The sequence below is a fragment of the Arachis ipaensis genome, chromosome B10 (assembly GCF_059453495.1).
Source record: "Arachis ipaensis isolate K30076 ecotype BB chromosome B10, ASM5945349v1, whole genome shotgun sequence".
Classification (NCBI taxonomy): Eukaryota; Viridiplantae; Streptophyta; class Magnoliopsida; order Fabales; family Fabaceae; genus Arachis; species Arachis ipaensis.
In genome coordinates, this window is record NC_142435.1 from 81,430,693 (window position 1) to 81,443,868 (window position 13,176).

Sequence of the window (13,176 nt, forward strand, 5' to 3'; positions counted from 1 at the left end):
GTTCAACGAATGGGTGCAGCTGCACATTTTCTATGAAGGGCTCTCTTATGAGTCAAAGAAGGCCGTAGACCATTCATCCGGAGGATCTTTGAACAAGAAGAAGACTATTGAGGAAGCCATAGATGTTATTGAAACAGTAGCAGAGAACGACTACTTCTATGCTTCCGAAAGAGGGAACACAAGAGGAGTAATGGAGCTAAACAATATAGATGCTCTGTTGGCCCAAAACAAGCTCATTACCCAGCAGCTGGCTGACCTCACCAAGAAGATGGAGATGAACCAAGTAGCAGCAATCTCCACTTCATCAACAACCCAAGAAGGAGTGAATGACGAAGCAGAGTGGAGTCAGGAGCAAGCCAACTACATTGGGAATTCACCAAGGAAAAACTATGATCCATACTCCAAGACCTACAACCCTGGATGGAGAAACCACCCAAACTTTGGGTGGGGAAGTGAGCAAGATCAAAACCAAGACCAGAGACGTTACAACTCCAACAACAATGCAGCTCATCAGCAGTTCACACAGAGGACATCTCAACACCCCCACAACAACACTTCTCCACACGCCTATCAAAACCAAAACAGCACATCTTCTCCGAATCACTCATCAATTGTTGACAAGCTCTCTAAGATTGAAGCCTTACTTGAAGGAATATGCCAAGAGATTCAAGAAAATAAGGTGTTCAAAGAGGAGGTGCGAGCAAATATTAAGAATCAGGGAGAGACCATCAGGAAGCTGGAATTCCAGGTGGGATATTTAGCTGAGAAGATTCCCAAACCTACTGATAGCTTCCCAAGTGACACAGAGAAAAACCCCAAAGGAGAAGCAAAGAAAGTAAGATGGGAAGATTGCAAAATGGTCACTACGAGTGATCAAGAGACTGAAGACAAGCAAGGAAAACTTTGCAAACAACCTGAAGACAACTCAACAAAGGAGGAGGATAGAGATCACCAAGAACCAGAAATCCCTCAACAAGAGCTACTGAAGCTCTATGCCCCCTTCCCTCAACTGCTCAATGGTGCTGTGGGAAAAAGAATATACTCAAGGTTCCTAGACTTGTTTGCATCTCTGCATGTAAACATACCATTCATCAAGGCAATTCAACAAATGCCTGCATTCATCATGTATATGAAGGAACTTCTTCCCAGGAAAAGCTCACTCAAAGGAGGCCAGACTATAGTGATGAACAAGGAATGTAGTGCCCTTATTCAACCTGAATTGCCTACAAAAAGAAGAGACCCAGGGAGTTTTCACATTCCTTGTGCCATAGGTGAAACTATGTTCGATAGAGCACTATGTGATTTGGGGGCAGCATCAACTTACTGCCCTTATCCCTGGTGAAGAGGCTGCAGATCAATGAGATAATGCCCACAGATGTAATCATCAGACTGGCTGACAAAACTTAAAAGCAAGCAATTGGAGTGGTGGAAAATGTGTTGCTAAAGGTTGGGAAATACTTTCTCCAAACAGACTTTGTCATCCTGGACATGGAAGAGAGTCACACTCACCCAATCATATTGGGAAGACGATTCCTAGCTACGGCCAGAGCACTTATCGATGTAGAGAAAGGGGAACTAATATTGAGAATCCATGATGAACGACTCAGCTTCAATGTTTTCAAACTCTCACAAGAAACAGATCAAGAGGACAAGGAACTCAGCACAAATGATAATGAGACACTGAAGAAGGAAACAAGCACTGAAGCACAGCCACTTCATGCTGAGATCCCCTTAATAGATAAACAAGGAAAACAGCAATTGCCACAGCTCAAGGAAAAGTTGGAGGAACCTAAACCTCTAGAGGCAGGTGAAGACAGCATCACAACTCCTTGGAAAAAGGAGGTCACCAAGGGGAAGGCAACTTCAAAAGAAACAAAGAAGAAGGTACCAAAGAGGTGGAGGAACAAGAAGATCCCTACGGAAGACTTCTCTCCAGGGAATAGAGTTGTCTCAGCTTACTTCCCAGATATTCCCCCTAATCTCCCTACTGTACCATCTCAGTTACCCAAGGTCTTTACTATCAACAGAGTTCTTTCCCTGGAATATGTAGAGATCATTGATCCAACCAATGGATATAAATCCACAGCAAGAGGGGAGGACTTTAAGCACTACCAACCACCCTGATGAAGGAAAAACGTCAAGCTAGTGACGCTAAAGAAGCGCTTCATGGGAGCAACCCATGTTTTATATGTTTTTAAAATAATGAATAAATCAATGTTTATGAATTTCAACCCAAACTTGACAAACACTTGGTGAAATCTTTATCATGCAGTATATAGTGAATAACAAGTTTGGTGTTCAAAGCAAACCAAGATGCATTCTAGTCTTGGGAGCTTTGAACAAAACTTTTCATCACATTGCTTCAAACTAAGTTTGGTGTCACCCCATGGTGCCACCAAAATGCATATAAGGACCCACCAATAGTTAGTTAGTTAGTTGGAATTCATAAATAAACAATCAAATCCTTTCTTCCCTTTTATTCTAGCCGTAGAGTTTGATTTTTATGATATTAATTTCCTTATTTTAAATCTTTATAGGAAAGGAAAAGGAGCATGAAAAGGGATTGATTGGACAATTAAATCGGGGAGATTTCGCCACTTAATGAAGAGCACTACACACATGTCTCAAGAGGGAACGCATGGGGAAACGCTGCCATGAAACATTGGAGAAAGAAGACCCTTGAAGACCGAACCAATCACTCTCATTAAGTGATGATCCTTATCCTTCCTTCATACACAACCCCAACCGTCCATCAAGCAACAATCCTTGCAATCCACACCTTCCATCCACTCATGACCCCCCTATATAAGTGAACCTTAGTGCATGATCATTCCTCACACTCAAATTCCCACTCTCCACACTTCATACTTTCGGCTTGCTCAAACCCCTTCATCACACTCTGTCCTAGCCAACCTATTCCTCATCTCTCTGTATCCTCCAACCTCCACCTCAAAACAGCAACTCAACTCATGGCATCATCAAGCTCAAAGAGGCAAAAGAGGAAGGAACCCATGGAGAGTGCTCCTTTCGATGAAAAGAAATTCAAAACTGCCTTTCATGAACGTGAATTCGAACGGATAAGGGCGAGAAAGATATTGCCAGAGTTAATCTTCCAAATCAATGCAGATGAGTCACCACAAATTCTGGAGAAAATCAAACAGAGGGGGTGGCAATCGCTCACAAGTCCAGAGGGGAAGATCAATGGAAACCTCATCAAAGAATTTTATGCGAATGTAGTAAGAGAGGATAAAACCAAAGCCCCAACCTTCAAAAGTTACGTAAGAGGAAAAGAGGTGGACTTCAGCCCAAATGCCATAACAAGAGTTCTTCACCTGAAATCACCTCGTTTTGATGAGGAAAGTTATCAAGCAAGGATAAGTAGAAGCCCTGATAATAATGAGCTCTCGGAGATAGTGGCAGACATCTGTGTTATAGCAGCTGACTGGGAGAGGTACACAGATGGGAGACCCAAGTTCATCAAGAGAGGAGACCTGAGCCCTGAAGCCAAGGGGTGGTTTGAACTTGTGAGGAGGTCCACTCTACCAGCTGCAAATAATTCAGAGGTAAACATCAATCGAGCTACTATGGTGCATTGCTTAATACAGGGTGGAGAAATCAATGTGAATGAGCTTATCGCCGAGGGGATTCAAGATTCGGCTGAGAAGGTTGATTCAGGTGCCAGGCTTTGGTACCCCAGCACCATTCTCCCCTTATACAACAAGGCCAAGGTAGTATTTGAGGACAGCAATCCAGACTGGGTAAACCCAGGGAGGCCAGTTACACTCGAGCGATTGGTTTATACTACACCTGCTCAACAACAAAGAAGACCACAAATAGGAAAACCAAAGGCAAAAGGAAGAGTTCACCAAGAGGAACCTCATCAGGAAGAATATCAACAAGGAGAGTATTCTGATCCAGCCAACTTGAACATGAGTCACCTTCTAAGAGCCATTGAGGATTTGGGGATGAGACATATGGAAGGACAAGAGCAAATACTGAACCTTCAAACCAACTGGCTGAGCCAACAGGAAGCATGGCAAAAACAACAAATGGAGCAGCAGCAGGAACACTACTCCAGGCTCACTCAAGCCATCAACCAAGTGAATGAGAGGCAAGAGCTTCAAGAGAAGCACTTGCAAGAACTCAACCAGCGGCAGATAGCCCAAATGAAAACTTTCAATGAGTTTAGTGTACTCAATGAAGGAAGGCAACTACATAGGGAGGAGTTCTATGTGAATACTCAAGCCAAGTTGAACTACATGACTAGTAATATGCATCAGCTACACTATGCCATCCCTACATATGATGAGGTCCAAAAAGATTTTGTAGAACAAGAAGAGAAGAAGGTAAAACAGCAAAAGGAGACACTCAAGAAGAAGATGGAAGATGGTGGTTTCTGGAAGAAGCTGCTTGGAAAAGGCAAAGGAAGTGGGAGCACAAGCACTCAAGAGAGACACAATGAGGACAAGCAAGGATGGGAGCATGGGCATCCACATGAATGAATGGTGGTGGAGTTCTTTTTAGTCCATCGTTTTCTATGCTTTAAACAAGGAAGATCTTGTATGAAATAGAACCTGCTTCTATGTTATATTTAAACTTTTTAAATTCTGTCTTTTAAGTTTTCTTTCTGAATAGGTCCATGATTTCTGGAGTGTTGGCTGAAAGCTTATCTTAAAGAGTTGCCCCCTTACAGAGCACTTAGCCTAAATAACACAAATAACCCTTGAAATAACAATAAAAGGATCAATGAATAAAAGTCTCATGGGATATAAACAAAGTAAGTGTTTAGGGACATGATAAAAGTCTAAAAGCCAGTCATGGAATGAACCTAAGTTGCTATGCATGAAACCACCATAAAATCAGTAACATGACTTCCACAAGAAGGACTCATTCCTCTGGATATTTCATTCATCATTCTCTTGTTCCAGTACTTGCTTAGGGACAAGCAAGCTTTAAGTTTGGTGTTGTGATGCCAGGGCATCTTGGCCACTTTCACTGACCTTTTCTTTACTGTTTTTAGAATAGTTTCATGCATTTCTTTAGGAAATAAGCTAGTTTTGGGTAGATATTCACCTACACCTTGATTCAAGCATACATTGTGCATTTTACATTATTTCATGAGGATTTTGCATGAATTTAGTGACAAATTGTATGCTACATTACCCATGACTTGGACTAGAACTTTGATGCATTCTATTGCTTGATTTCAGAACCAAAGGAAGCAAGGAAAGGGAGGTAACTTGCAAAGTTAATGAGAAAAGTGATTGCCAATAACACTCTCAAAGCCATCATTGCCCACGTTAAGAGTCACGTTAACTAAGTTAACGTGAACTCTAACGTGGAAGAGGGAAGTTGAGCCAACGTTAGTGACACTTAACATTGTCACTAACATTGGCAAACACTCATGAGTGGCCACGTTAGAGCCCACGTTAACCTAGTTAACGTGGCCTCTAATGCTAAAGGGGGAAGAGAAGCCAACGTTAGTGACATTCAACATTGTCACTAACGTTGGCCTAAGGATGCAACACACCACGTTAACTCCCACGTTAACTTGGTTAACGTGGGAGCTAACGTAAGAGGTGAGAGTTGTCGACAACGTTAGTGACACTCAACATAGTCACTAACGTTGGAAGCAACCACACAACCCCACGTTAACTTCCACGTTAACTTAGTTAACGTGGAAACTAACGATGAGGAATGAATGATGAGCCAACGTTAGCGACACTCAACATTGTCACTAACGTTGGGATGGCTAAGAATGGCCACGTTAGAAGCCACGCTAACCTAGTTAATGTGGACTCTAACGTGAGATCCAGGGGCACATTGGAACGTTAGTGACAATGTTGAGTGTCACTAACGTTCTCAAAGTTTGGCAAGGCCACGTTAACCTAGTTAACGTGGGCTTTAACGTGAAGCAAAAAGGGGCACACTGGAACGTTAGTGACAATGTTGAGTGTCACTGACGTTCTCGAAGTTTGGCAAGGCCACGTTAGAAGCCACGTTAACCTAGTTAACGTGGGCTCTAACGTGAGGCAAAGGGGTACATTGGAACGTTAGTGAAAATGTTAAGTGTCACTAACGTTCTCGAACTTTTACTTTCACTAAATGTTAACACCCCTAACGCCCTGAGCTAAAGTCTCTGCCCACTTAGCACTTTCTCTCTGCAAGTAAAGCCAAGCCCAAATGAAGAAAAGAACTGCTTCAAACTCAAGATCCAAAGGCCCAAGACTTGAAGAGCAAACTAGAAGCTGAGAGAAATAGTATATATAGGAGTAGCTTTGAATTGTTAAGGAGTTCTGGGGGCTGGAAAAAGAGAACTACTTTCTGTATTTTATTTTTCTCTGCAATTTCTAGTTCTATGATGCATTCTGCATCTTTATTTTCATTTTCAAGAGCTATGAACAACTAAACCCCTTTCATTGGGTTAGGGAGCTCTGTTGTAATTTGATGGATCAATAATAATTTTCATTATTCTTCTTCTATCTTTTCTCTTGATTTTACTTGAAAGCTTTCGATCTTCATCCAATTGAGTAGTTATCTTGGAAGAGAAGCTATTCAAACTTGGATCTCTTTTGAACCTTGAAAGAGGAATGAAGAGATCAAGCTAGAAATGCTTTCTCATGCTGGACCAAAATGGGTTTGGATGGGTATGTGACTATAACCCTCTCAATACTTGATTTGGGAAATGCATGTGGTATAATCAGTGACCATACTTCATCTCTTCTCTTGAGCAATTGACCAAGGAATTGGCTATTGATCAAGATTTGAGAGATTGAATTGCAAGAAATTGTAATTCAATCACTTAAGATTGCCAAGGAGATCAATGAGTGCATTGATTGAGGAAGAGATGAAAATGAACTTGATCCGGAGAATTGCAACATCTCCTAAGCCCAATGAACTCCCCATCTCTGATCTTACCCATTCTCTTTAATTTCTGCCATTTACTTTTATGAGCAAATCCCCCATTCCCATTTACAATTCTGCAATTTATTTTCAGTCATTTACTTCCAGTCCTTTAATTCTAGCATTTACCTTTCTGTTATTTACATTCCCGCCATTTTATCTTCTGCAACTCTCAACCCAAATTCTGGATTCGCTCAACTAGAATATTCTTCTAATTAAAGTTGCTTGATCAATCAATCCCTGTGGGATTCGACCTCACTCTATTGTGAGTTTTTACTTGACGACAAATTCGGTACACTTACCGAAGGGAGATTTATTGTGAGACAAGTTTTCCGTGCATCAATCCTCATAAAAAAAACAATTTAAACTTTTTGGCTAGAATAATAAAAAGAAGAAAAGATTTTGTTTATTCATGAACTCTAACTAACTATCTAACTGTGTATCCTTATATGCACATTGGTGGCACCATGGGGTGACACCAATCTTAGTTTAGAGCACTGTGATGAAAAGTTCTGTTCAAAGCTCCAAGACCAGCATGCTCTCAGTTGCATTCATGCTTTCTTGGCACGCTTTGAACACCAAACTTGTTGTTCACTATATACTGCAATATAAGGACTTCACCAAGTGTTTGTCAAGTTTAGGTTGGAATTCATGAATATTGACTTATTCACTAGTAAAAGCTCATAAAACATGGGTTGCCTCCCATGAAGCGCTTCTTTAGCGTCACTAGCTTGACGTTTCTCCTTCATCAGGGAGGTTGATAATGCTTCAAGTCCTCCCCTTTTGCCTTGGACTTATATCCATTGGTTGTATCAATGATCTCTACATGTTCCAAGGAGAGAACTCTGTTGATAGTGAAAACTTTAGGTAACTGAGATGGCACAGTGGGGAGATTAGGGGGGATATCTGGGAGATCACTTTATCTCCTGGAGAGAAGTCTTCTGTAGGGATCTTCTTGTTCCTCCACCCCCTTGGTACCTTCTTCTTTGTCCCTTTTGATGTTGCCTTGCTCTTGGTGACTTCTTCTTCTAAGGGAATTTTGTTGTTGTCTTCACATGTCTCTGGTGGTTTAGGTTCCTCCAGCTTTTCCTTGAGTTGTGACAACTGCTTATTTCCTTGTTCATCAACCCAGGGCTTTCCCAGATGGGCTGGTTGTGCTTCAGTGCTTGCTTCCTCTATCAGCATCTCATTATGATCTTTGCTTGGTTCTTTGTTTTCTTGGTCTGCTTCTTGCAAGAGTTTGAAGACATTAAAGCTGAGTCGTTCATCATGGATCCTCAATATTAGCTCCCCTCGCTCCACATCTATGAGTGCTCTGGCTGTATCTAGGAATGGTCTTCCCAATATGATTGGGTGAGTGTGACTCTCTTCCATGTCCAAGATGACAAAGTCTGTGGGAAGAAAGTATTTCCCAACCTTTAACAACACGTTTTCCACCACCCCTATTGCTTGTTTTTGAGTTTTATCAACCAGCCTGATGACTACATCTGTGGGCAATATCTCATTGATCTGCAGCCTCTTCACCTGGGATAAGGGCATTAAGTTGATGCTTGCTCCCAAATCGTAGAGTGCTCTATCAAACATTGTTTCCCCTATAGCACAGGGGACATAAAAACTCCCTGGATCTTTTCTTTTTGTAGGCAACTGCAGTTGAATGAGGGCACTGCACTCCTTGTTCATCACTATAGTTTGGCCTCCCTTGAGTGAGCTTTTCCTGGGAAGCAGCTCCTTCATATACTTGATGTATGTGGGCATTTGTTGAATAGTCTTGATGAATGGTATGTTGACATGCAAAGATGCAAACAAGTCAAGAAATCTTGAGTATATTCTCTTCTCCACAGCACCATTGAGCAGTTGAGGAAAAGGTGCATAGAGTCTCAGCAGCTCCTGTTGTGAGATTTCTGGTTCTTGAGGTTCTTTTTCCTTCTTCTCTACTGAGGTATCTTCAGGTTGTTCTGACAGCTTGCTTGGCTTGTCCTCAATCTCCTTATCACTTATAGTGACCATCTTGCAATCTTCCCATCTTACTTTCTTTGTTTCACCTCTCGAATTCTTCTCTGTGTCACTTGGGAATCCATCTGTGGGTTTGGGAATCTGCTCAGAGAGATACCCCACTTGGGATTCCAGCCTCTTGATTGTGTCTCCCTGGTTTTTGAAGTTGGTTCGCACTTCCTCCTTGAATACCTTGTTGTCTTGAATCTCTTTGCCTATGCCTTCAAGTAGATTCTCAATCCTTGAGAGTCTTTCATCAAATGATGATAGGTCAGGCTGAGGAGGGTTATTTTGACCTTGATATGAATGTGGAGAGGTGTTGTTATGGGGATGTTGATATGGTCTAGATGTGAAGTGTTGGTGGGCTGCATTGTTTGGATTTGGGCGTCTTTGATCAAGGCTTTGGTCTTGTTGATTTTCCCACCCAAAGTTTGGGTGATTCCTCCATCCAGGGTTGTAGGTCTTGGAGTATGGATCATGGTTTTGCCTAGGTGAATTCCCAATGTAGTTGGCTTGCTCCTGACTTCCCTCTGCTTCTTTATTCACTCATTCTTGGGTTGTTGATAAAGTGGTGATTGCTGCTACTTGGTTCCTCTCCATCTTCTTGGTGAGGTCAGCCAGCTGTTGGGTAATGAGCTTGTTTTGGGCCAGCAGAGCATCTACATTGTTTAGCTCCATTACTCCTCTTATGTTCCCTCTTTCGGAAGCATAGAAGTAGTCATTCTCTGCTACAGTTTTAATGACATCTATGGCCTCCTCAATGGTCTTCTTCTTGTTCAAAGATCCTCCGGATGAATGGTCTACGGCCTTCTTTGACTCATATGACAGGCCTTCATAGAAAATGTGCAGCTGCACCCATTCATTAAACATATCTGGTGGGTACCTCCTTGTTAGGTCTTTAAACCTCTCCCATGCTTCATACAGAGTCTCACCATCTTGTTGCCTGAAAGTTTGGACCTCAGCTCTCAGCCTATTGATTCATTGAGGGGGTTAAAATCTTGCTAAAAAATTGTTCACCACATCTTCCCAAGTTGTCAAGCTCTCTTTTGGGAAAGACTCCAGCCACTTGGCTGCCTTATCCTTGAGTGATAATGGAAATAAGAGCAGTCTATAGGCGTCAGGATGAACACCATTAGACTTCACTGTGTCACATATTCTCAGGAAGGTGGTTAAATGTTGATTAGGGTCTTCTTGGACACTCCCTCCAAACGAACAGTTGTTCTGAACAAGGGTGATGAGCTGTGGTTTTAGTTCAAAATTGTTGGCATGGATGGTTGGCTTTTGAATGCTACTTCCACAATTTCCTGGGTTTGGATTGATGTAAGAGCCTAAAACTCTTCTATCCTCCCTAGCATGATTTGCTCGACCTCCTCCGCCAATGTTGTGAGCCTCTTCCTCATGATGGTTTTCCATGTTTTCTTCCATGTTTGGTTCAAAGTATTCCTCAAAGTGTTCCTCCTCTTCTTCAGCACCAACTACACATTTTTCTCTTGCCTCCCTCCTTAGTCTAAGGAAGGTTCTCTCAGGTTCAAAATCAAAGGAAGTTGAAGCCCCGCTTCTTCTCCCTGTCATACAACCAACAAGTACAAGCAAAGAGAACAGGTGCAGAAAGTATATCTGTCAGAATTACTGTTAGTGTGAGTGATGCAATATATCAAACAGTTAGTGGGTTAGTGAAATGAATGGTAAATAACAAAGAAAAAGTAGGGGGAAAGGGAAGAAATTAACTAAAACAGAAAGTAAATGACTCAAACAGAAAATTAAATCAAACAAAAATAAAATGCTCAATCTAGTGATCCTCCAATTTAATCATTGTTGATGCACAATCAATCCCCGGCAACGGCGCCATAAACTTGATGCACGGAAAACTTGTCTCGTAACAAATCTCCCTTCGGCAAGTGTACCGAATTTGTCGTCAAGTAAAAACTCACAATAGAGTGAGGTTGAATCCCACAGGGATTGATTGATCAAGCAACTTTAATTAGAGGAATGTTCTAGTTGAGCGAATCCAGAATTTGAGTTGAGAATTGCAGAAAATAAAATGGCGGGAAGGTAAATGGCAGAAAATGTAAATGCTAGAAATAAGAGCTGAAAGTAAATGACTGAAAGTAAATTGCAGAATTGTAAATGGGAATGGGGGAATTGCTCATAAAAGTAAATGACAAAAATTAAAGAGAATGGGTAAGATCAGAAATGGGGAGTTCATTGGGCTTAGGAGATGTTGCATTCTCCGGATCAATTTCATTTTCATCTCTTCCTCAATCAATGCACTCATTGATCTCCTTGGCAATCTTAAGTGATCGAATTACAATTTCTTGTAATTCAATCTCTCAAATCTTGATCAATAGCCAATTCCTTGGTCAATTGCTCATGAGAAGAGATGAAGTATGGTCACTGATTATACCACATGTATTTCCCAAATCAAGTTTTGAGAGGATTATAGTCATATATCCATCCAAACCCAATTTGGTCCAGCATGAGAAAGCATTTCTAGCATGATCTCTTCATTCCTCTTTCAAGGTTCAGAAGAGATCCAAGTATGAATAGCTTCATTTCCAAGATAACTACCCAATTGGATGAAGATCGAAAGCTTTCAAATAAAATCAAGAGAAAAGATAAAAGAAGAATAATGAAAACTAGTATTGATCCATCAAATTACAACAGAGCTCCCTAACCCAATGAAAGTGGTTTAGTTGTTCATGGCTCTGGAAAATGAAAACAAAGATGGAGAATACATAATGAAAACTAGAAGTGCAGAGAAAGTAAAATACAGAGAGTAGTGCTATGCTAAGAGGCTCCCTATAATTTCCAACTCTCCCATTTTAATTCAAAGCTACTCCTATATATACTACTCTTCTATTCTTCTAGTTCGCTCTTCAAGTCTTGGGTATGGGCCTTTGGATCTTGAGTTTGAAGCAGTTCTCTTCTTCATTGGGCTTAGCTTTATTTGCAGAGAGAAAGTGTGAAGTGGGCAGAGACTTTTAGCTCAGGACGTTAGTGGCGTTAACGTTCAGTGAAAATATGGGTTCGAGAACGTTAGTGACATTCAACTTTTTCACTAACGTTCCTCACCCAAGTAAGAGCCACGTTAACCTCAACGTTAGTGGCACAAACGCTGCCACTAACGTTGCCTCTTTGTCCTTTGCGCACGTTATTGGTACTCACCTTTCCCAATAACGTTGAGAAGTCTCCCCCTTCCTTACGTTAGAGTCCACGTTAACTTAGTTAACGTGGCTCTTTTTAACGTAGGCTTACCAATCTTCGAGAACGTTAGTGACACTTAACATTGTCACTAACATTCCAATGTGCCCCTTAGTTCCCACATTAGAGTCCACGTTAACTAGGTTAACGTGGCTTCTAATGTGGCCATGCTAGCCATCTCCAACGTTAGTGACAAAGTTGAATGTCACTAACGTTGGCTCATCATCCCTCTCCTCACGTTAGCTTCCACGTTAACTAAGTTAACGTGGGAGTTAACGTGGGAGTTAACGTGGCTCATTGTGGCTTGTGTTGGCTCCTTCCAACGTTAGTGACAATGTTTGGTGTCACTAACGTTGTCGACAACCTTTCTTCTTCACGTTAACCTCCACGTTAACTAGGTTAACGTGGGAGTTAACGTGGCTTCTTGGGGATAGTGTGTTCATCCCAACGTTAGTGACAATGTTTGGTGTCACTAACGTTGTCGACCACCTAGTTTCTTCACGTTAGCTTCCACGTTAACTAGGTTAACGTGGGAGTTAATGTGGTTTCTTGTGACTTTGCCAACGTTAGTGAGAAAGTTGAATGACACTAACGTTGGCATCCCCGTTTCTTCATAACGTTAGAGGCCACGTTAACTAAGTTAATGTGGCAACTAACGTGGCCACTTATGAGCTTGGCCCAACGTTAGTGATAATGTTAAGTGTCACTAACGTTGGCTCCATTTCCTTTCTTCCACGTTAGAGTTCACATTAGCTTAGTTAACGTGACTCTTAACGTGGGCAATGATGGCTTCGAGAGCGTTATTAGCAATTACTTTTCTCATTAACTTTGCAAGTTACTCCCATTCCACGTTAGTATTAACGTTAGTGTAACTAACGTAGCAACTAGTGTGGTTCTTCTTTGCTTCCTTTGTCCTGAAATCAAGCAATAAAGTGCATCAAAGTTCTAGTCCAAGTCATGGGAAATGCAACATCCAATTTGTCATTAAATTCATGCAAAATCCTCATGAAATCATGTAAAGTGCACAATGTATGCTTGAATCAAGATGTAAGTGAATATCTACCCAAAACTAGCTTATTT

At 41.4% G+C, this 13,176-nt stretch overlaps 1 non-coding gene across 1 annotated transcript; it reads left to right on the forward strand.

Moving 5' to 3' along the window:
- The first annotated feature begins 9,759 nt into the window (after positions 1-9,759).
- On the forward strand, positions 9,760-9,867 carry LOC148580598 (small nucleolar RNA R71). Its single transcript, XR_015897770.1, has one exon. It is a non-coding gene; the product is annotated as a small nucleolar RNA R71 (small nucleolar RNA).
- Positions 9,868-13,176: the final 3,309 nt, after the last annotated feature.